We start from the raw sequence: 24552 nt of genomic DNA on the forward strand, positions 1-24552 counted from the left end.
GCAGAAATGTAACACAAAGAAGATTTTACGGTAACAAGCCCTGCAGTGTCACCGGCTCCGGTGCTCAGAGTGCTCTGCAGCTCCTGCACATCCAGTGTTGGCACTGGAGTTAAACAGCAGCACTTTGGGGTTGCTTCGCTGGCACGGGGCAGAATAAAACAGGCAGGGAAGGAGCGGAGGGTGATTTATTTACAGCTGAGCACACCAAGAGGGGAGAGAGCCAGGGAGGAAGAGGGAGTACAGTAGCACAGAGTAATGACTTCCTTCGAGGGCAGCTCGGACCTGTCCCCTGGCCAGGTTTCCTGTGTTATTTTAATCTCCCGTGCCCTTTTGCAGAACAAACCTCACAACTGGCAGCGAGTGAACTCCGGTGCGTTTGCTGCTGGGTTTGCACTCGGGAGTAGCAGAGCAGCTCTGACCTCTCGGTCATTATGGGTGGTGGCTGTGGAACAGATTCCTGGCCGAGATCTTGAACGCTGGATCGGGCTGCGGGTTTAAATCCAGGTTAAAGACATGTCTGTTTGTTGGTGGGTTTAATGGGATCTGACCAGATACAGTACCCTGGGAAAGCTCGACAGTAAAGGCAGCAAGAAAAGTAGTACGTGAGCTGTGCCTGTTTTATCCTGAAAGAAAAAAAATCAGTTATAGAAGAATTGTTTTGGTTTGATTTTTAATTGTAAGGCTTATGGACATTTCTGAGATTGTTGTTTCTTAAGGAAAATTCACCAGGAAAGACATAACTGGCCAATTTCTTTTTTCCTTTAATTATGCATGATATGCTCAGAATTCTATGTGCCTATTTTTATTGCAGATATTCTGTTTGTAGCTGCACATTTAAATAACTGTCCTGACTGATCATGGGTATATGCAAATACTCAGCTGATACGTTTGTCCCTACCCTCTAAAATTGAATTCCCCCAGTTATTCAGGTGAGTATCTGTGGCTTGTACACATTGATTGGACTCCTAATCCCAAAAGTTGGAAATGCAAAATTGTGATCTTTGAACTAACTTTTCTAGTTTTTCCAGATTCTCTGAACTGGTAAGTGCCATGTAATTTATGTAAAATTTTCTGTACTGATGCAGAATTACCTGCCTTTAACAGAGTTACTGCTGCTGTCAGAGGTGTGCCAGGGCAAGAGAGAACAGATGTCTAGAAGGCTGCCAAGAAAGGGAATGGCAATGGAAGATCCCCTTGACCTGCTGGCCAAACACAGCCCTGGGTAGCATTGGCCTTCTTTGTTTGTTTAAAAAGCCAAACAAACAAACTGAAAGAGCTGGCCTCTGGCACGTTCAGCTCACTGAAATGCAGAGGGTTGCTTTCTTCTGTGGTACCTTCATGAGGTCTCAAGTCTTCCCTCACCTTTTCTCGTGTTTTCTTTTTCCATTCCTGCTTTCCATGGATAGTCACTTCAAATTTTTGACTGATAGCTCCATCTTTAAAGAAAAAATTAAAATCACAAAGCAAACTGGAAGAAAATCTAAATTCATAAGTCCTTCCAGCTGCTTTCTGTTAATTTTATTTTATTGGTATTAAATTTGGTATTTCTGGGCCTTTTTTTCCCTTTACTGGCATTATATTAAAATGGGGAAAAATATTTACATAACAGAATTTATGTTTTAACAACTTTCATCACCTTCTCCATGTTGTGGTGTTAATGTTCCCAAACGTATCCTGAAGCCAGTCCACTCAGTAACAACAACAGCAAGAGTAAAACTGTCAAGGAAGAACAGGAGAGGCAGAATGGAAGTTCAGCATGTAACTGAGGCTAGAAGGGTCTCTGAAAAGTTCCAGGGTTAAAGGAAATGCTTGCAGCCATTGCTCCCACTCAGGAGTAATTACTCATATGTGATGGAGTAATAATTGCAGTTGAAATCATATGAGTGGCTTGAACAATCAACATTACGATCATGGAGCGTAATCTGGATTCTAATCAAGGACAAATTAAAAATAAAATGCTAGGGATCTCTTCGAGAACTATTTCTGTAAATAGTAGAGTTGTTTCACTAGGTGAAGTCAAATGGAAGCTGTGTGTGTGAGGAGCAGAGCTCTCGTGCTAAGTTCTTCCATTTCTTCCGTCCATTCACAGGTGATACAAGAGCGAGACATTTCAAGGGAGATCTGTGTCATAGCAAGATAACAAATGTGATGTACTTCACAAACAATGTTATCTCCTTCAAGCAGATAAAAATATAGATACTATAGGTTAGGTGCCAGTTTGTTTCACAGGCATTACCTGCTGTAAATCACTCCTGCTGTATTGCCGTGTATCTACTCATATTGTACCCACCTTCTGCGTCCCTAGAATATATTAATTTGTAAGGTAAAAAATGTGTGGTAAAACATATTATAAAAAATGGAGGTACTCGAGAGCTAGAAGCAAAAATCTGAAGCACTTTTTCCCCCAGGTATTATAATTTTTGCCTTTTTTGTGCTGCCTCCTTCCAGTGATAGATCAGTATGTGCTTTGTCTCCCAGTATGGGGGATTTCTGTGATAGGCACCAGATGTCCTGTAGCCTTTATTCTAAAATCCCTATTCATTTTAAATAAAAGATGGATGCCTACCCTTAATTACAGCAGGGCAATATAGTCCTGGTCCATTTCTGAGGTTTTTGGAGAGGTGTAAAAAATACATTTCATCATAAGTACTGAGGTCATGTTCACGTAGGGAATTGTTTTGGGAAGCAGACTATAAAGTGGTTTTGGTTTGGGGTTTTTTTTGAGAATAATACCAAGCGTGTACAGTCCAAATTGTCCTGGAATTCTCTGTGTGTTGGGCAGGGTGTGAGAGCCATGGACTCCTGCCTGCAGCAACACCCACAGACACAGCAGGATGAGCAACACTGATCTGGACACTTAGGAAAGGCAAGGGAAGGGAGGAATGTTTGGAGTACTAGATTAGGTGATGTAAGTCTTGAAAGTGCCTCCTCATAAACTGCCATAGGGAGCCCATGTCAAGGTGATAGAATAAAATGCCACGATGTTTACAGTCAGCTGGGGGGTAATGCTGACTGCTTTGCTGGAGGTGTGATACATGGGCTGAAAGGCTGGGGATATAAAAACATAAAAATACCTGGGCCTTAAATGAATTTCTGGAGAGGAGAAAATAATAGGATTCCTGATTATTTGTCCCAAGAGAATTACAGTTATGTGGCAGTTAGAATAGTGAAAGGAGACCTCAAGTTGTCATCATCAGTGAACATAAACCTTCTACTAGAAAAACCAGTGGAAAGCAGTGGGTGGGCTGGCCAGAGCTCAGCAGCTTGTGCAGGGCACCCCAGTGTCAGAATAACCCTGCCCTGCTGCCCAGCTCTGCCTGTGCCCTGCTCTCCAGCGGGGCAGAACCTTGGGAGGGTTTGGCACAGGGGAGATTGCACAGAGCCTTTCACCCTGTGCTGTTCAGGGAGCCTTGGAGCAAAAGCAGCAGGAATTCCTGGTTATAAATGATGTGGAACCAAAAGAACACAGTGCACCACGTGGCCAACCCTTTATCTTCACTGGGACAATACTGGTGTGGAAGAGCATGGGCTGAGAACGGGAGCAGCTTTTGAGAACTGAGGGAAGGATTTCTGTTACTGAAGTGGGGCAAGCAGTCTTTTACTCATCTCTGGCCAAGATGTGTCATATTCTTTTATTAAATCATACTCCTTTTATTAAGAAAATCCAAGTGGGTTCTTCTTGCTTTCACAGTACCTGTGTAATACACTGAAGTTCACTGGAGAAAAAGAAAATCATTCTGCTTTCATCCTAAAGTACATCTTATTGAGAGTTGTAAATATACTACACTCTCATATGCAAACTCGCAAAGCAAGATTTGTGCCATTTTTCTCAGAAAAAGACCATTTGAAGTTGTATTAATGTCTTTGGGGAGATATAACTGTCCGGAAGAACGAAGGTACACCGAGGTCTAGGAGGTAAGTGGGTAGAGAATTCATTCTGATTTAAGCAACTTAATTATTACTTGGGTTTGGTTGAACCAGTAAAGGTTGTGCAGATCATTCATTTTTATTATTAAGAGAGAAATGGTCTGATCACAGCCAAGACATTTTTCATGGTCTTTCTTATTTACCTTGAGCAAAGACTGATGAACAGCTGTGCTTAGAACCAGAGACTGCAGCTCTCAGCCTCACTTTTTTTGTGGTACAAAAGCACAGCTTACTGCTTGAAACTTCCAGCCCAACTGCTTCTCTGCACTGTGTCTGTTGTAATGCATGCTTTTCTGCACCAAATAAACCCTTTAACGTGACGAAATTCACCACAGGAAGCGGTAATGCCATGTCTGTTTAAACTGCATACAATCCATTTCCATATGAGCATTAAGGTACCAGCTAAAAGGCTTGCAGAACACCTGGTGTCCGTATTGTTTCCTTTGTTGTTGTTCAAGACCCTAGAGAAACCATAAGTAGGTGTAGCTAAACTAATGTCAGTACTAATGCTGTGTCTCTAGTTAGGGGGGAGCAGAGGAGGATTGGAAACACTTCAAAGCTGCAGAATTGTTGTGAATAGTGTTTGTGAAAGACAGCAAAGCAGCAGCACGATCCTGCTATTGGGGGGGGGGGTTTCAAAGACACAAAGACAGGTGATAGAGTAAATTACTGTGCCATTGAAGCTGCCTGAAGTGAGGTGTGTTGTCATGTCTTTGAAATGCTGGGATCCCAAACCTCGGCACAGTGGACTGGAGGCTGGCACCGTGGTGTGTGTTGCACAGTGTTTGTGTGGCCAGAGCAGTCAGCCAGCATGTGCCAGACTGGGTGCACTTCTCTCCTCATCCTCCTTGAAGAGCTGGGCCCTTCTCTTACCTCTAAAAGATGTGCCAGCCTCCCTCACGGGGCCAGATGGCACTGCAGGCGGTTTTCAAGCGGCAAAGATATTGCTCGAGGAGTTGCTGCACTCTTATTTTTAATTATGAAATATTTAACAAAACAAAACACTTTCAGCAAGAGTTAAGTAACTCTTTTCCTCCCCCCCAAGACTTTGTAAATGGGAGAGTGGAAGGTTGGACATGTGAGCCGAAGTCCCTTCCAGGCAGGGAATTGTGTCCAGGTTTTACGTGTGAGGAATGAGCGCTCCTGGTCTGGGAGAAGCCTAATCTATTGCTTGTGTTTACTAGAGAGGTCTAGAAGATGAGAAGATCAAGCAGTTGCCCAATTTGTGGATCCAGACTGGACTTTGGTGGGGATTTGGCACCTGTTTCATTCACAGGTACTGGGATGTGTGATATGTGAACAAATTGCTGTGTACAAAGAAGTGAAATTACTGTATCAGCTGCAGTCTATTATGTGCTGTACATGCAAGCAATCTTTGCCATTTCTGAGTGAGGGAGGAGGTGTTGTTGATTAATGTTGATTTATGTTCCATAATGTTCAAAATCCTTGAAGCATACCCAAAATCATAAAGTCACGTGTGTGATGATCCTTGTGGGTCCCTTCCAACTGGGAATATCCTGTGATAATTCCAGGTTTCTTCTTTGGCTGTTCTGGACTTTGAACCATTAAAGAAAGCCACTTTCTGGTGGTTAAATGCAGTGTGTGTGTGTCAGCAGCTGCTTCCAAGGCTGTGGAGCTGTTGGGGTGGGTCGGGGGATTGCAGTTTTACCTGAGGGGTCTGTGGGAGTTGAGCAGTCATGACTGTGCTGTCAGCAATTCATGATCTCAGAGCTGTGGTAATGAACCTTTTCTGCTTCCAGTGACTGAACTCCCCAATATCCTCTCCTGCAACGCTTAATATAGAAGCACTTGAGTATTTCTTTATATAGTTCTGGATATCTGCCTTTTATTAATTTCCCTCTGGAAACCTCTCTTTGAAGTTTAAGCATTTGAATACCTTAAATTACCTGACTGTCAATGAATCAAAACCAGATGCAACAGAAGTTACACATGTTTATGGCAAACAAGCCAATATTTCCACTGTGTATGAGCAGGAGACCAACATCATAACATGTTGACTGTGACACTAAATGTGCTACCCAACCTCTTTGTGTGTGTTCAGTAGTCCACAAAATTATGATGATGATACCTATTATACACAACTAAACAGTGTGGAGAATTAATTCATTAATGTTTGAAAAGAACTTTGAGATCCTGCAGCAGAAGGTAGTACACAGCGCTAATTTGTTATTCTCTATTATCAGATTCAACAGGACGCAGTATAAATCTTTAAAAAGCAAACAAAAAGCTAATCAGGAGTCACTTATTCTCACTGTCAAAGCTGGTAATGACCAAATAGTCTTGTTGTGGAAGTACAAAAAAAAAAAAAAAATAAAAAAAGTAATCCATGCTACTTGGTATGTTGAAGCAGCAATTAGTACTCATTGTAGGGAAGAGAAGTGGAGCTAGACCAGAAATGAGCCTTGATGAGCCTAATTGCCTTTAATTATCCCTAAACATTTTCTTGTTGTCTGTCTTATGAAGACAGAAGAAACCCTGTAGTTCTGAAAGGAAATAAGACTTGGTTTTGTTTTCCTCTTTTAAAGAGGAACATAATAGCCACCATGGAAACATGTTCTTAATCAAGGACATTAAGCTCCTGGCTGCTCTGCTTCTCTTGAAACTGCCTAGTTCATTATTATCAGAGGAAGGGGGACAGGAGGGGCTTTAATCACTATTTAGCTTTTCTTAGCAAATTAAAATATTAATTACGATACACGTTATTTTATCTTTGCTTAAGCTATTTGTAAGTATTGGTGAATAAGAGCTCATTTCATGTCGGACTAATTTATTCTCAAACTATTCAGACTTCTTACTTTTTCAATTCCTTTTAAAAAATCATTGGGTCATGAAATGCTGTCTTGCAAGAGCTGAGAAAAAACCTGAGAAGTGCTTAGTGCAGTACATTCAAATGCTGTGGGAAGGGGAGCAGTGGAAGGCCAGACACCCCCAGACCAATGACAGGTGTATCTTCTGTTCATATTTATATGATGGAAAGCCATAACCAACCTGATTTGTTTTGGTTTTGGGAATAATGGAAAAGAGAAGAGGAGACTTTTTGTAAAATAAACTCTCGTAGGAGATCCATGGCCTCTGGAAATCTACACCTCTCGAAGCCTAAGTAATATTAATGATGTTGGTTTGGTTGATGGAATACAGAAATATGGAGGGATTAGAAAAGCAGTTTATAAAATGAACATGATCAGCACTATCATGCATCTCCTGTGAACATCAGATACCTTTTCTTGGTGTGCCCATGCCACTTTACATTTCTCATGGGAACTTTCTGCTGTTACGTTACAGAAGGGAAGAAAATTTGCAGAAAGGGAAAAAAAATCAACAATGCCTCTGCATCAAATTGTGACTCAGTAAACTTTTTTTAAATTAAAATGTATGCTGGGATAAATCAGTATAGTTCCATTAGCTCTGTTGAAGCTGTGTTGATTTATACCAACTGCAGGTATAACTAAATTCATCCATTCAAGCAGTTTGTGTAGAATTACGTGGAAGGCAGTAGGAAACACAGAGCAGTGTGTCAGAGGTGTAGTTTTACACACATTGCTGCAGGTCACTGAGCAGTAGAGAGAGAAAACCAAAAGTATATTGCTATTTTTCACCAAATGGTGGCCTGTGGCTTCTCACTTCCTTATGATGGTCTTGCAGAGGTTGTGGATATTGTTGGAAAAAGCAGGGCATGACTGTAAGTAGCTGTGAGAGCTTTAAGGCTCCATCATGAGAGCCCTCCTAGTCACTGGATGTGCATCTGTGTTCTCAACATCTGAAGGTGTTAAACCTAAAAGATATGTGGACTGATTTTAATTAAATCAAGTTACTAAAATTAAGTCTACTGATAAACAGAAGGGAAAAGCCATTATGAATCTGGCCTTGAAAGAAAACTATTCTGTCTTTTTTTTTTTTTTTTAAACAGTCAAGTTAGTTCAGAATAAAAAGTTAAGTGAAATTTGCCAGCAGCAACTTCCAGTTCAGTTCAGTTCTAGACCTGACCTCTTTTACCATCGTGACCTCTTCCTTTCACCTTAAAAAACAAATACTTGAAAAGCTCAGGGTATGTGTGCAGAAAGGGCTGAGCAACCCAAACAAGATTTTTAATTGTAGCCATGGGATATGCATCTCAGGAGACACGCCACCAAGTCAGAGGATTTTCTTTTCTTAATTGCAGGAGCCTTGCACAGCCTCTCTGCTAGACATTCCTGCTGCCCTACATTATTGATGTGTTCTGGCTCACTGGTCCTTATTTATTTTGTATGACACCTCGTTCTGCTGCCCCAGTGCCATGTTTTCTGAGTCTTTTCTGGTTGTTCTCGTGATTGTTGCTATTGTTCTTATGATACAAGGAAAGCTGAGAAAAATACATTATAAAGCCTGGCTACAGCACGTCTCCTGACAGCACAACCAAAACATATGACCTAAGCACAGATAAAACCAGCATTTGGTTGTTTCTGCGGGCCTGTATCTCACCCAATTCCATTTCCTTTTTTTGTGTGTGGCTGCTTCTGGCCTCCATGTGACAGGAAGATTTTTTTTTTTTCCCCAGCACCCAGACTACTGCAATGCCATCCTTTCCTTGCAGCTTTCTAATAACTAGTGACCCAGGGTCTTTAGTCCAAGAAAGTGATTTTTTGGAGTGGTGGAATGCTAAATGTTTGCCACCTTGGAGACTTTGAGGATTTGGACCATCCAGTAGGACCATTAAATCACTTTCTGATTTGTTTTCTCCTCCCATGTTCAAATTCATTTTCTTCATTGCACACGAGTAAGAAATTTTGACAAGATTTCCCCCCTGCCAGACTGCTCAGTTTAATTTTCATTTTCCATGGAACATATCTACTAACAGTAGTAGCATGTGGGCTTGATCTGAGCAGTGCACTTGGCCATACTTGGGTTTTCACTTTAAAGGGTTCATTGTGTTCCAGCTGCTCCCAAAGCAGATGCTCTCCATCAGAGCTGCCCTCCCCCGGCACTCAGGATGTGTGGCTTTGTATGGAGATTTACTGAAGGAGTTTAAGCTCACACAGCTTCTGCTGCTGCCTTAACAATGCCCTCCCCCACCAGGCTGCCTGGAGTAACTAATGCCAGTTCCTGGCTGAACTGAGAAATTAAATCCTTAATAGTAAAATATCTATATTATCTGCTGGCGGATGATGAATTGGTGGGTTTGTGTAGGATTATGTACATCTTACCCACAGATGTTTGACCTTTCTTTAGACATGTGTTACTTATGTGCTTAGTGAGAATGGGGTTGGCTTTCCAGACAGAGGTTGGATCAGGCCTTTTGAAGGCTTTGTTTGTGCTTCTCTGTGGCAGAATCAATGCAAGAGAGCAAATGGTCGCTGCTATTTGCCTCTTTACCTGTGTCAGCACAATTCACTACAGGCTGAGAGGAAACCAGGAGTTAGAAGGCTTTTGGGGGGCAGAGGGGAGAGAAGTTAATAGGAACCATGTTAGTACAGCTGCTGGACGTGTAAGTTTTTATTTGCTCTCTGATCTTTGCTGGCTGTATATGAGGCAGCAGTTCAATGCAGAGTTTAGTCCTGAAATCAGGTGTAGCAGCTGGGATGCCACAGTTCGGATTGGAAGCCAGAGGCAGCTGTTTTTACAACAGCAAAATCCTGCATCAGTGTCTCACTGGTCCCATTGATCTCACAGCCTGTGTAGAGACCTTAGCTGCTCTTACTCTCAAAGGTACAGCTCTGTCTTCCTGAGGATATGGCCTTTGAAGAGTGGAAGGGCTGTTATGATCCTCAAGGCAGGGGAGATTGGGTTTCCCAGCTCCTGGTAAGCTCAAAGAGAGACTGAGCTGGGATCCAGTGGCCTGTTCTAGAAATGCTAAAATGGGATGAAAGCAGCAACTTCTGCTGAGTTCCTGGTGATCCCCTTGATGTAGATATTTTTATTTTGTTTTTATACAACAGTACATTCAAGATCTTTGATTTTCTTATATGAATGACTTAACGTATGTGCAGCTTGCTTCGAGCCTAGGAAGACATGAAGAGGTCTTCCAGACCTAGGTGGTCATTTATGCTGCATCAGCCCTTTACCACCTCTTTGTGTGTCAGTTATTTCGTTAGATTGCATTTCTGTTGCTTCCAAAAATGCTCTGAAGGTAAAGCAGCCTCATTAGACTGACTGTGCAAAGTCAGCCACAGCGGAGCCTGGTGCTGACCTCTAAATCTGATCAGCAGCAAACCCTTGACCTTTATGCCATCTCATCATCACACAAATATAATTGTGCTGCAGAGTGATGCTGTACAAAGTTAGCAAAGACAGTGCTGGTATAAGCAATAGCACAGTGTCTGCAGAGTGGGCCTTTGACAGACAGTTCTGCTCCTCATCGGTCCATCTGAGTGCCCAGTGGTGTGACTGTGCAGCTCCCAGCAATTAGCTGTTTAATTCCAAGGCAGCTGTTATTCATGGAAATGCAGGGTGCAGGATATCCTTACCCTGGGAAGTGGTACAGTTATGTTAATCATCATCTCAGCTCCTTCAGGTCTGCAACCCTTAGGAATAAGTACAGAGAATGGAAAATCCAGGATTACAAAAGATTAAACTGAGACTGTAAAGGAAACCTGACTCAAACCAAAGCTGTGGTGTTTATGAGTGAATATTTTCCACTAACGTAATTTTTCAAAGTTTTAATTTGTGTTTTCAGTTCTGCCAACCGTGGTAGCTTCTGTTTTGGGCAGGATGAAATTGGAAACACTAACAAACACTCATCCAAACAGCAGCTCAGTAGTGAAAGCAGAAGCCTTGACTCTGGAGACTACTGAGGTGGTATCTTAAAGTGAAATTGCTAATAAACCACCATATTAATTAGAAGTCTCCTCATTTCTGGTCTTTGCTGTATTTTCTTCCTTCGCTTTCTTCATTGCTCAGCAGCAAGCTTTTGTTTTATGAGCAGAGTACATGTTAGTCCTGTGTCAGCAGCCTGTATGTGCTTTGTGTGCCACTGAATTTCACTTAATTGCATTGAATTACACTTGTGTCCACTGTGAGCATGGGATGAACATCACCTCTTGGGCACTGCTGTGTGGCCTCTTGTGGATAAGAATTAGTGTTCCACTGTTATGAAATGGATTCTCACCCTAATTTTTGGACCCAAACTGGTTGGTTGGAAAGTTTCCTTCTGCTGCTGTAATAGTTTTCCTTCCTTCCTGGCGAAAAAAAAAAAAAAAAAAGAAAGAAAGAAAGAAAGAAAGAAAGAGGTAAATCCTAAAGTCATGTATACATATGTATTATATATTTAAATCTATTAATATATATAGATATATACAGTGGGCATAGGTACCTCTGATAATCCCTCAGAACTCAGTAAAAGATAAAGCAGATGTGTTTTGATATCTTTCTGAAGGTGTCATGTAAAACACAGCATAGTTCATATCACAGAATGATTGTGGCACTGACACATTCCTTCAGAACAGGAGCATCCCTGCTGAAAAATCTCCCTGAAGGCTGAAGTCCAGCCTCCTGGCTCCTCAATGGCCATGATTTTTTAGTTCCTACCACCTGTAAAATTGACAGATCTGCTTTTGTCTGCCTGCAGTGTTATCTGGAAAAAACGAATCTTCAATTGCAGCTGAAGGTAAATTTATGTCTAGCATTTGACACAGGTTCAAGAAGTCCTGTGGCAATGCAGTGTTGAATACAATCCAACCCCTTCTCTCACAGTTGTCTTTGACATTTCAGGGTTTTATTTTAGTTTAAATAACCTTCGTAACTGTGTTTTCAAGATAGGTTTTCATCTCCTTCACCTATTTGACACTGTCTGCAGTGAATGCCAAGTAATCAATACTTCTGACCTGGGATTTGTTTTGCAGCCCAAGATTGGTGTTAAAATTTTTCCCACACTGTAATGGATAAAATTAGGATAGAAGAGAAAGGTAAAAATGAAAACTGAGACTCTCAAGATATCAGCAAATTAAAGTCTGTCTTCTTTCCTATTGTTCCTAAATATGTTGGAGGGTGGCAATAGCACACCTAATCTTTCCCAGAGGACCCCCCTCTGCTTCCTGATGAAGAACAAGGCTGGAGTCCAGCCCAGTGTTTGCAGCTTGCTCTCCTGGCAGCAGCAGGAGTTGCCATGGCGTGGTTTGCAGAAGCTCCAGAGCAGCACGGAGGTCCTGCCATCATCTTCTAAATCCCTTACTTTTAGAGAGGGTGATTGGAATAGAAAACTGTACCTTCCAATGCTTGCTTTTGGTTGAGGAGGACTCAGATGACACTTCAAAGTAACCTGAGTCTGTGTGGAAAAGCAGACAAACTTAGGAGGATGCAGCTTGCAAGGAGAGGAGCAGTGTCTGTTTTCCTCCCAGGCTGCTCCTGAACTCCAGAAGTGCAGGCAAGGGCATTCATTGAGGATTATTTCTCATCCCCAAACTCTGTGGATGAAAAGGTTTATTATGAGACTGGAATGATCTGGGTCTTTTTTGAGCAGGTAAATGATAAGATTTTGAGTTACTCTCAAACACTCATCTTCCCTTTCTACTTGTGGCTTCAGAAAGTAATTGTTCCTTTTGTACCACTTCTTCCACCTTCCCATCACCCTTCTATAGGCTTCCACTTCTGTTGTACCAGACCTATTGCAAGTGACAGTCTGCAGATATGGACATTGAAAAAGCCACTGGTGTTTTGAGAATAAAGGCTGGGACTTTAAAAGAGGTATGAGATGTGTATTTACTTGTTGTATTTAGCTTTGACACTGAACTGTAATATGTTTTGTTAGATTTGACAGCATTCCTATGGGATGGTGTGTTGGGGTATAGCTCTTGGGTGGTAACTATTTTATGCTTTTAAGAATGCAGATGGGGTTGAAACGGAGATGAAGGCTCACAATTCACAATGTTTCCCATTAAAACCACAGAATTAAATACAAACATAAAAGGATTTTTACCATTATCTCCTTGGTTGGTAGAAGGATAATGTATTTGAATATAAAATAGCAAAGGTTGTAATATCTCACTTTTTTCTGCTAAACCTCTTCATAAGGTTGTGTGTATCTAACAGGAAAATATCTGAGAGGCAAGATGTTCTAAGATGAGGTTAAATGAATGAAAGCCTTTCGGATTTTCTGAAAATTATGAGGTTCACAAGCACTGTTACATATTTTACTAATGTCTTCAAATCAGCAGCAGTGCAAGTCCTTATCTTTGCATATCATTTTGCAGTGATGAATATTAAATACTGCACGATGTTTTAAGGATCGTGGCCTCAACTAAGAAATCTGGAAACACTGTAGATTTCTGTACTCTGGTTAAAGGAATTAGACATGTAATAGCAGTTGCTGTGTCTCTTAGAATGAAGTCCCAGCTGGGATGCTCTCTGGGCAGATGTCTTCGCTCAGTGTCTAACATGGCACCAGACCCCGCTGTTTAACTCAGAACTGCTCTCGTTGTTTATTGCTTGGCTGCTCCTGGTGCCTTCCAGGGGCAGGGAAATCTCCCCCATCGTTAGGCAGCCCTGGAGATTTGCCCTCTGAGTGTGGATCTGAGCCGTGCCTTTCTCCCAGCTGCTCCTGGAGCCAGAGCCTGCAAAGGGCCTGCTGGAAGCAGCTGTTTAGAAATCTTCAAAAGCTTTAAAACCAAACTCGCCCCAGAGAGCTCGTCCCCAGTTTGCTGTGGGTGCTTGTGCTGGTCCATCCTCCCTGGAAAAGGACTGAGCCCCCCAGCCTCTCATCTACAGCCTGGGACACGAGACTCGCTTGGCCAAGCCTCCCTTCAGACAAATTGCTCCAGGGAAGAGACCATGAACAGTTAAACAAAATAATCATTAGTGAAAGCATCTGTCTCATCATCCTGGAAAAGTATTTAAAACAGAAGTCTTGAGGGAGATTCTTCTGGTATACGAGAGCTGTGTACTCCCAGACATCTTCACTTCTGAGCTGCAGCAGTAGGTACACAGTAAATTTATCTGTATTCTGGGGGTTAATACAGCAGAATAACTGTGACTTTGAACCTCCCCACAAGCCTGAAGACGTGTATGAGAAGAGGGTCTGACTGATATCTCAATAAAGACAGGTAAAACAAGACTTCAAATTCGAGATCAGAATTGAAAACACAATTGGAGCTAATCTGTTTTCATTCTGTTCTGAACAGGAATTCCAAAACTTTGACATTTTTTCATCAAAGAAGTGCTGGTACAGAAAAGAAAAAAAAAAAAAAAGTGAGATTAATTGAAATTCCTTGCCTCAGTTATCATTTATTTATTTGATATTGAAACAATCAGTTAAGAGCTCCACAAGGTTGATATTAGATAGCTGCCTGACTGTATTCCTAAATCTGAGTCAAGTTACAATAATTTCTAATCAATAATGCCACAATATTGTAGCAGGACTGTAATAAAGACTCAGTCAAGAATTTGGCCAAGAGCTTTTCATTGCAGTAAATTCTTTAAAGCTTTCTGGCTACCTAAAGACACCTTTTAAAATGTAGCTCTTTCATTTTGGCATTCTACCAAAAACTCAGATAGATTCCTCTTGGAGATGCCTCTGTCAGAAGGTAAATTCAGTTTATTTTATAATAAGGAACGTTTAGACAAGCTTTGTATTATTTTTTTTAGGTATGGAATGACGGTTTAGGGAAGACTTTCTTTAAAGGTTTTCCAGGGAAGGACATGACTTGTAGTGAGCATTGTCAGTATAACTCTAACACACTTCAGAAATGCATATGTTAATTTTATAACTTCATTTTGCATTGGTTTTATGCAGCTGCTGTGAAACCTCTTCTCAACAGCATCAATATAACAAATGTTTTTAGGCACCCCTTTTCAAACTTGAATTTGGACTCATAAAAGTAAAAAGGAGCTTTTCTAATACTGATGTCATTGGATTATTTTTATTAGAAAATTGGCAGGATTGGTTGGCTTTAAAATACACCAAAGCAGTTACAAGAAAGATTTCCACCAAGTCTTTGTTCATCACGCTACAGAAGGAGGATCTATTTCAGATCCTTCCTTCGGTGCCATTTTGTCTTCTTGATTAAATCTCTCACTAGACAAATACTTGTGCTTTTTTTACTGCATCATCAGAATTCTCACCCTCCTTAGTCAGCATGCTTCAGTGTCTGGTGTTTGTTTTTGTTGGTTGTTGTTTGGGGTTTTTTTAGAGTTTTTGTTTCTGTTTCATCTTGGGTGGTTTTTGTTACTCTGCTGTCTTCCTGCTTCCCTTTGGTGCATTTTTATTTTCCAGGGCTCCCGTTGTGTTCAGAGCGTTCACTTTCCCCATATAACATGTTGCAGTGAATAACCTGAAGGGATAGGCCTCGGAGATGGTTTTCCTTTCCTCGTGTTAATTTGAAGTTCCTCTGGGAAAGGAATGGCTTGTGTTGGTTTTAGTTCTGGTTTTCTCCTGGGTGTGGGTGACCCACTGTAAGAGAGAGTGAAAGTCAGGGGATGAGACTGAACACCCTGATTCTCTGTCCTTCACTGGGATTTGGACTGTCCCACTCTTTATTGAATTCAATGTGTTAATAACAGACTTATGTAGCAGCTAAGAAGGAGCTGGCTGTCATTTATCAATTAATTACCCATGAAAAGTGGCATTACATGGTAGCAGTAATCATACCCATGGTGTTAGGCATATGCTACATAAAAATGCAGTCACCTTGAAATAATATGGACAAATCAGCTGGTAACCTACAGAATACTATTAATAATGCAGTCCTAAGCCCTGCAGGACTGCAGTTTAGTCTCTTAGTGGTCTGTGGATAGATTCTGCATTGGTTTTTTTTGTTCAGGTTTTGGGTGAACAAACTGGTTGAGCTATCTTTAAATCCAAAGCCAATCTTACCAGATCTTACATGAATTAATTTAACATTTTTTGAGGAAGGCAGGGGGTGTGATGGCTTGTGGCAGGCAAGTGGTGGCAAACCAAGTTTTAAGCAAAGATGCATTGGTAGAACTTGGATTGACTTCAGTACTAATTTCTACAGCAGTAGAGTGAAGGGCCTGATCTGACACTGTTCTCACTGCTGTTCTCTTTTAAAGCAGGCCAGTGCAAGGCCAGCTGCAGTCATCATGCTGCTAGAGAAGGGTCTCCACAGCTGCCAGGCTGCAAGTGGCACTATGTGCTTCCAGTCACTGTCTTGCATTGGGCACCGGTACTGCACGAGCTCAGGGAGGGAACAGCACAAACCAGGGGTCTGTTCCTGGCTGGTGACACTTGCCTGGGTGTGCTCCTGGCTCTGGAATGAAAGAGAAAACTGGGAAAGAGAGCAGCTGTGGTAGACAAGGACAGAGACCCAGAGCTGTATGAAATGGTGCTGTGCCTGTGCTCTGCTCTTACAGCACTGTGCAGTGACAGTATTCTTGATTCCCCACACTGCTCCAGTGTCATTTAACCTTCTGGCAGTTCTGGGAGACCCCAGCTGTTGGCTCTTTTTGGCAAAGTCATCGACTTGGCGAACTTTCCCTGTTGCTCAGACTGGAGCAGACACTGAGGCTGTCCAGGCTGTGCTGCTGGAGTGTCAGACAGGGAGTGCAAACGCTGGCACATCACTGCTTGTGTTGAGCTTGTCAACACCTATTGTCCTTTCTGTTCCTGCAGAGGAAGATGCAGTCACTTGCCAGAAAGTTTGCAGTCCACATTTCTAGGGGAGGTGCAACATCAGAGCAGCAAATCAGAGCACAAAGAGTCTGAAGTAGCAGCAGCAGAATGGTGACCTAATACCTGTCCAAATCAAAAGCCATATGCTCATTGACTGCAGTTGTCTTTGGAGTCTAGAAAGATGATGGAAGAAAAAAAACTGATGACATTTCAGATTTTATATATCAATTTATCTAATCTTTCAGTAGACTTTGAGCAGAAAATACAGGGATTTGCTTGGGAAGGTGTTGTCTTTTGTTTCTGTGCAGTTGTTCATCACGTGTCTGACATGCCAAGGTAAAAGGTTTTCATTATCCCCTTTACACACCCCTCCAGTAAAAAACCACAGGAAACAGTAGAAGCTATAACATATCTGTAGTTCAAAATATTCCTTTCTCTGGCTTTAACCTGTGGCTTAATAAATGAAAAACAGTATGCACCACATTGAAAAAATTATGCACAGGCATTCATTTCAGAGTCAGAGCTATTTGGATGCAACTATAAATGCACCAGTTGTGCCAACAACTAAATAATACTTTTATTCTAGCTTTATTGTTGGAGCATTTTTACACTTCAGGTATATTGTGTGCTTCTGATCATACGTTGTGCACCATGTACTCTTTGTAATTATATCAATATGAATAGTTGCTAAGGCTGAAATAGGTAACTGCCACCAGAAATCTGGGAAAGTGAATTTATTAATACAATTTGTTATGTAAGAGAGCACTGTCAAGGTTCCCATTTTATGTCAAGATATGCTAAAATGATACCCTTTGGAAAAAAAAAAATCATATTCTTTCAGCTGCATTGACAAAGATTCCCTTCAGTTTTATTCTGAATTCATATGTGTCTCATGTCAAAATCTGGGCTGTAAATGCTGCTGCCTCTGTGCAGCAGAACAGAGGTTAGTAGCCTCTGGAAGCACATTAGCATGAGGAGAAGTGAGGTCAGAGCATGGGTGACGATTATGCTGTCTGGAATGTGAAATCAGACACTGTCACCCTTCTTTGAATAAGCTGTAGCAGGTGAGTTCTCAGATGGGATCCATGTTACACAGATAAAAGAAACATCTCTTGTGAGACCCATTCCCAAACCAGGCATTCTGATGGTCATTTCATGCCAGGGCCCAGCAGGGGGTCACTGCCAGTGTGTTCTGGGCACCCAGGGCTGCTGTAATGGGCTCATCCTTCCTGGGGATGAGGCATCTGCTCCTAATCCTTCCCAGCTGATTCCAAGCAGGGACATCAACCCCGAGATGTCAACAGGGTGACTGCCTTAATTTTCCTGTTGCATCTCCATCTCTGTAAAAGCTTTCAGCTGCTCTGGGGCTGCTTTTTTGCTCCAGATACTGCTTTGGGAATACAGGTTTTGAGTCTCTGCTGACTGTGAACGTGGTTTATCTGTTTTTCAGACAGCTGGACGAAAAGCACAAGCTCCTCTAAAGACAAATGGTGTGTCAGTGGCCAATTGCAGGAAAGATAAAGGATTCCAAAGGCTGTGAATATTGCAGTCAACTATCCAGGGCTTATTTAATATCCTTTTATTCCAGCTTCTTTCATCACTTTAGTCTTTGCTAGTCAGAATATAGGTTGTTGGGTTGAATACATTCACAGAAGTATGATACAATAACTTCTGCCTTATTCCAATAGAGAGTGGATTACCTGGATGTCTTGCTTGCCCTTCTATTCTTCTTCTGTTTCTATAAAACAAGACTGCCATCAGTCTTTTCCATTTCCTGCTTTGATCATCATCCTCTTGTCTCCTTTAGGCTGCTGTGAACAGGAACTGAAGATAAAGTGTGTGTTTATAGGTAGCATTTTAAAACAGCTGCAATTTCAGTGCTGGACCAACCCTCTGATTAGGCAAGTGGAAAAGCTATGATGTATACTCTATAATAAATGTCAGAGCAAAGAAGAGCAAAGAACTGAAAAACACCCTATTAGAGGCTAGCAAGAGCCAGAAAATAAAAGAAGAACCTGTGTCAAAAAGCAAAAAAATTCAAGAGCAAAACAGAAGTTCAAGGGTGACAAAGAAAAGGATCACAGCCCTTTTGGTGAGTAAATACTTTTAGACAGGTATTGATCTAGTGGGTGAAAACCAGTGAATGCTCTCTGTTGAGAAACAGCACTTACTGGGGGTGCTGCATCCAGAACAAGGTTACACATAGTAAAGAGAAACAAGGCATTTTTCCATGGCTGGAAATAATACTGAGGTGGTTTTTGCCTTTATTTTTAATTTCCAGTGCCCGAGTATAAGCATCAGCAGACTGAAATACGGAAAGATTCTCTTGATGATTCAGAAGAGAAGTCACAGTCTCACTGAAGTCAGCAAAAAACTTTTGCCATTGATTTAATTGTGGCCAGGGCTTCACTGTGGGCTTTACTGTTATGAACAGCAATCTGCTGCTGAGGGCACAACAAAACATGGCACCAGAGAAATATGGTGCAAAAGTCCCTGTATTCTGCTCTCTTCACTTTCCCTCTGGTTGAAAATGGTATTTATTGTGGCCCAGTGCTGGGCTTGGAGTACAGGGTGCCTGTTGTTTTCCACCAACTGGATGGGTTGGCATGGATTTCTTTACTGTTAGGGTCATTTGGCTAATGGAATAAATTGAATTATGCATAAACATAAATGGGTGAGTTGATCTTGTTTCCTACGAGGAAACAACACACTCAATCTTGTCATTCCCCACCCCCCAACTGTTCAATTATTCCTTACCTGTTGAGAGAAAATTGATTAAGTAGTGAGCATTAAATTTAGCAGTGGTGCTACAAGAAGGAGTGCGTGGATGTGGAACAGCACTGGCTCTGTGATAAGGTAATAAAACAGAGGGGGTGAGCAACAGAGAGGAATGGCAGGAAAGAGGTGGTGCCAGACAGCAAACCTTACTCTGCTCCTGTGAACTGGTGCAGGACTGGAATAATCTCACAGACCTCAATCAAAATATGCTAATTTTGTATTGGCATAAATTGAGGCAAACACTGATTTGGGCATATCCTGCATGCTCTGCCACTCCCTGTTCCGGCAGAACTCCTGCTTGTGGACTGACTCATAACTGCACTGGAAGGGTTGTGACAATCTTTCAGTATTTCAGAAAAATATTCAATGTAATCATATTTTAGGGAAGGGTTGAGGAGTGGGCAGAAAGGAATTGTTTGTTTTTACCAGGGCAACCAAAAGTGCTTTTCTGTGTGTATGTTTAATGAGTGAATCAGACTGCTTTAGCACACTATTGCTTAGATCAATAATTATTCAAGAAACAATACTGCCTTGGGAAAACCTGTGGTAATAACAAGGAAATCTGGATGGGCTGGATAACCTTTTCAGGCAGATATTTATCTTCAAGTGAAGCTATTTTTTTGTACAGTTTCTTGTCTTTTGAAAACGCATTATTGGGTGGTTAAAAAATAATCAGATTGTTAGTGTTTGGAGTCTGGAGCCCAGGGTGGCAGTGAAACGAAGCATTAATGGATGGTATTCGCAGATGCATAGCCAGCAAGATTGTTGGGTTTTAATGTCAGAGTAGCAATATGAGATTAATCTACACGTCTGTACTCTAGTGACAACTGTTACCATTACCAGTGTGAACAGATAGCAGGTTCTAATTAAAGTTACAAGCCAGGGGGAAGAAGCATTAAGAAAGAAAAGAATAATTTCATGAATAAATTGCACTTGATTTACTAGTTCACAGAAAAGGTCTAAAAATTAGTATTTGAAATCACTTTAAACACAGAATCTATCAAACCACGGAACAATAATCGAGTTGACCTAATTAGAACTTGTAACTATAAGCAGCCTGTAACATGTTCTTATCTTGACATGGGGGGACCAAGTAATCTCCTAAGTGCTGGCTCATCTGCATCAAACTTTTTCTGAGACCTGGAAGGAACTCCCCTGCAGCAGCCACCTGCTTACTTTAGATGTCAGACTATTCCGAATTTAGCTTCTTGTGCTTTCTGCATCTGCATGAAGAGCAGCTTCTGTGTGCTGCCCATGAACTGGACCATGAAAGGTCCTCAGCAAATTGCACAGCCCTTTGTGGGAGCAGTTTTGTCTGTAGCTGCTAGTTAGCCTTTATGTGTGGCTGCCACTTGTATTGATACTTCTGCTTGCTTTTAGTACTCATTCAGGACTGTAATCTTTTAAATACAGGACAAAAATTGTTTCTGCAGATATTTTTAAAACTTGTAAGACTGGCTGTGGAGCAGATCCCTTCAGTGATGCTGAGGAGTGCAGCACTCGTGATCCACATTTAAGCACCAAGTGCAGGGAAAACGTTGCCAAAAGAGATGTAACTGCTTGGGGCAAGGAAATTGTGCCTCTCTGACATACTAAAATTAAGTCAATCGTGCAGCTGTTGAGACGGGAGGGAATGGTTGATGTAATTTATTTGGATTTAAAAATTAAAAAGTCCTTATGAAAATATCCCCACTAAGAAGCCATTAAGGCAAACGAGTTTTAAAGAAGTGAGAGCTGAAGTAGTTGTGCATTAGAAACTAAGAGGTAGAGCAGGATTAAATGTCCAAGTTTTGGAGCAAGGCAAAAGGCTAATGGTGTAGTGCCCCAACTCTCCACTCAGCTGGTGCAATCTGAAAATGGGGATGAGGGTGCCATCAGAGAGGTGGCACTGTTTGCTGTTCACAGAGAATTACCTCAGTTAATCAGAACTAGGGAAGATTGTGACTGACCTGGGTTAACAAAGGGAATAAATGGGCAGTGTGATGCAGATGAAGTGCAATGCTGACAAATGCAAGGTTGGGCACACGTTCAAGGGAATAATTGGAAGTATTTGTAGGCTTTGCAGGGCTTTAAATTAACCATAACTATTTAGGTCACTGTTTACTCTGATCAGCCTAGTGGAATAGTGTGTTGTGAAGGGATCCTGTGAAAACAAAACATGATGTGAGACCATGGGGGCCAGCAGGAGCACAGAATAGAAAGTACAACTCCCATCCATAAATCAACATGGGCAATTCACCCATAATTTTGTTCTTGCCCTATCTCTTAAACCATACTGATGAAAAGTAATTCTGGAGACTGGCAACTAAATGATTAGAGAGATGGAGGAGGTTGAAAACAAGGGTTTGTTTAGAAAGAAAAGTAATAAGATTCAAATGGGAAGTATTTTAAACAATGAGTGGTGTGAAGAATACAAGCTAAGAAGCTTCTATTTATATTGCTAATGCAAAAAAAAAAAAAAAGGCAGCAAAGAGGTATATTTAAAGAGAATTAAAATGAATTATTTTCATGAAAACCTCATTAACCTTTGGGAATTACTCTGTTAAGCAATCATGGAGGCCGAATGTTCAAAAGCATTATGTTATTTTAAAACAATTCTTATGCTGCAAGAGGGCTGGAACAGTTATTCCAGATAGCTGTTCAATGCTATCTGCAGAGATCCTGCTGCTCCATTAGAAAAGCCCATACAGGTACTAACCTGCTGCCTTCTCTTTGGGAATCAGAGCTTTTAACAACGAGCAGTGTTGTTTTGGGGCTCAGTGATGGTTTTGTGCTGTCTAAACGTTGAACTCTTTGGCAGTGCAGAGCCCACACTGTGCCAGGGCTCCCACTCCAAAGTACAAAAGGGGGTGCACACCCAGGGAAGAAATGGCTCAGGTCACAGGCTGTGCTGTAGAAGAATTTTCTTTATGAAACTCCCTATGGTGAGTGCAATTTTTGCCCCTGGGATCCTGAGGGATGACTGCAGCACGGTGCATTGCATGGCATGGTCCTTTAAAGCCTCCTTGCTGCTGAGTTCGAGTTAGGAAAGCTCGTGTGCTCTGCAGGAGCATCTCCAAGCACTCAGGCTGCACCGTGGTGGGAGCTGTTCCCAGGCCAGGAGCTTTGATGGGGAGCGGCTGAGATTAATGATGACATAATACACTGAGAGGAGATATTAATGCTCTTAGGCATGAATTAATGAAATACCAGTGAGAATTTATCCTGCATGAATAAAGGGATTTGGAAGTTGTTTGTTCTAAAAACCGCAGGAAGATCTTCCTGGACAAGCCCCAAAGGCTGTGTTGTGATAGTCAGGGTCCCAGTGACCCCTTCCTGCAGCCCTTTGGCAGAGCCAGATGGTTGAGCTGGAGCCATCAACGCAATTCCTACTAATGTACCAAGTGTTTGTATAAATGAGACACGTGGATATGTCGTTTCCAGGGCTGTGACAGTGATAATTTTTATCTCCCCCTCAGTGCAAAGCTGGATTCCAAGCTGTGGTGTCATTGTGGAGCAGAGCCTCAGCATGCCAGTGGCATCCACAAATCCGGGTCCTGAGCTCACAGTGGTCACACAGCCAGAGCCTGCCTTGCTGCCGTGGTAGCCGTGCTCTTCATCAGCGTGGAGGGGGATGGTTGATTGATATTTAACAAAAATATCGAGGTAAGCTTTACTGTGACCTCCCTGGTGTGTCTTTGCAGGGTTACTGAGGTGGAACTGAAAAATTAACTGTATCCCATCATTTTTCATTCCTCACTGTCCCCTAGAATGAATGAATTTAAAATGTTGTATAGATGTATGTATATATAATCATCTTCCTGTAGCTTCTCTTGATTTAAAAAGTAATTTTATTCAGGGATAAAACTTTACACTATGATATGTTGCCATATAATCAAGTCTAGAAGTTTTGTTTTGAGGCAAAGTGGGATAACAACAGTTGCTCTCTTAACGTCTGTTCTGAGCAGTTAAAAAAAACTTTCCTTAAAAATTAGGACATGAAATATGACACATATGTTATCCATAACTTATGGCAATTTGAAATACCCTTTATTGCCTACATAAGTGAATATATGTAAACTTTATTTAGTAATTTCATTTCAAATTTAAAAGAAGCAAAGGTGTATTGTAGAATTCACAGATAAAGGTTAATTTAAACTATAAAGTTATTACCAGTGTTGCATTTCTTCATGTTATGGTTCACTTATGTAGAATTGAGATGTATTTTATATTAAACAATGCATAGCACCATTATACAACAGTTCACTAAATGCACATCCCGTTCAATCTTTTGTAGGAATTAAATATAACTGGACTGAAGTTACAAGGAAGAATTGAAGTGAGCCAGTAGGGTTAACACTGATAGTAACAGGAGACAGATAAGTAGCCATAAGAAAATTACAGCTCTTCTGAAAGACAGTGCCTAAAATAGCAGCATATCCTTGGCACCATCATAGGAACTGGTTAACTGCTGACCCTGAAGGAACACTTGTTTCCATTATTCCTGCTGTCATTATTTCGCTATTCTTGAACTCTTCCTCTGAATTCTTCTGTCCTTCTGATCCCAAGATGGCAGGAATGTGAGAACATAAAGAAATTACAATAAGCTGTCAGCTATATAATTATACTGTAACCTACTACACCGAGAAGTTACACCAACAGAAGTTTGGCAGTGTATTGGCTGCTAGCTAAACACAGGACTCTCACAGCTCAACATTAAAGAAAAAAAAAAACCAGGCTCACTAAAAAGCAACATCTGCATTACAAAGAAGCTAACAAAAGAATTCCCTCATGGTACTTAGGTTCAGCTGCTTCATCTTAGGTTCATCAGCTACATTTTCTTGCTTTGTGAATACTTATTACATTTGCAATTTATATATATTTATTTAAGATCACAACACTACAAACCTTTCTCCAGTCTGTAGTTTTGCCACCTTTAGTTAGACACAAAGGAGTGCTTGCTTGAACTAGGGCTGAAGATTCCGAAGAAAGTTGGTGATGTTATTAGGTCATGTGTACTGTAATTACTTGAGCACCACAATTTTTAAATCCTTTCCTAGGTAGAAGGCAGCAAGTATGCTTTTAAGTTGTCAGACAGACTAAGGGAATCATTTTTGCTCCAAGGAGTCTGCTGTGTAGCCTGAATCAGAACAGAGTCCTGTTTCGTAGAGACTGCAGATTGTCAAGCATCTCTACTAAACAGAAGCAAACCATTACTGATTAAATTTTAAATGCAGTAACTTTAAAGTGTTGAGGAACTTACTTACTGGCAAGAGTTACCAGTAAGGCTGATGGTGAAGATGCCTTTTTCA

The 24552-nt window shown here is 41.3% G+C and overlaps 1 long non-coding RNA gene across 1 annotated transcript; it reads left to right on the forward strand.

Moving 5' to 3' along the window:
• Positions 1-1388: 1388 nt before the first annotated feature.
• On the forward strand, positions 1389-22832 carry LOC114067138. Its single transcript, XR_003573330.1, has 5 exons — positions 1389-1492; positions 5116-5203; positions 6796-6891; positions 18291-18575; positions 22685-22832. It is a non-coding gene; the product is annotated as an uncharacterized LOC114067138 (long non-coding RNA).
• Positions 22833-24552: the final 1720 nt, after the last annotated feature.

Source organism: Empidonax traillii, unplaced genomic scaffold (assembly GCF_003031625.1).
Source record: "Empidonax traillii isolate 1590-97213 ecotype Southwest subspecies unplaced genomic scaffold, ASM303162v1 scaffold868:size279580, whole genome shotgun sequence".
NCBI classification, from domain to species: domain Eukaryota; kingdom Metazoa; phylum Chordata; class Aves; order Passeriformes; family Tyrannidae; genus Empidonax; species Empidonax traillii.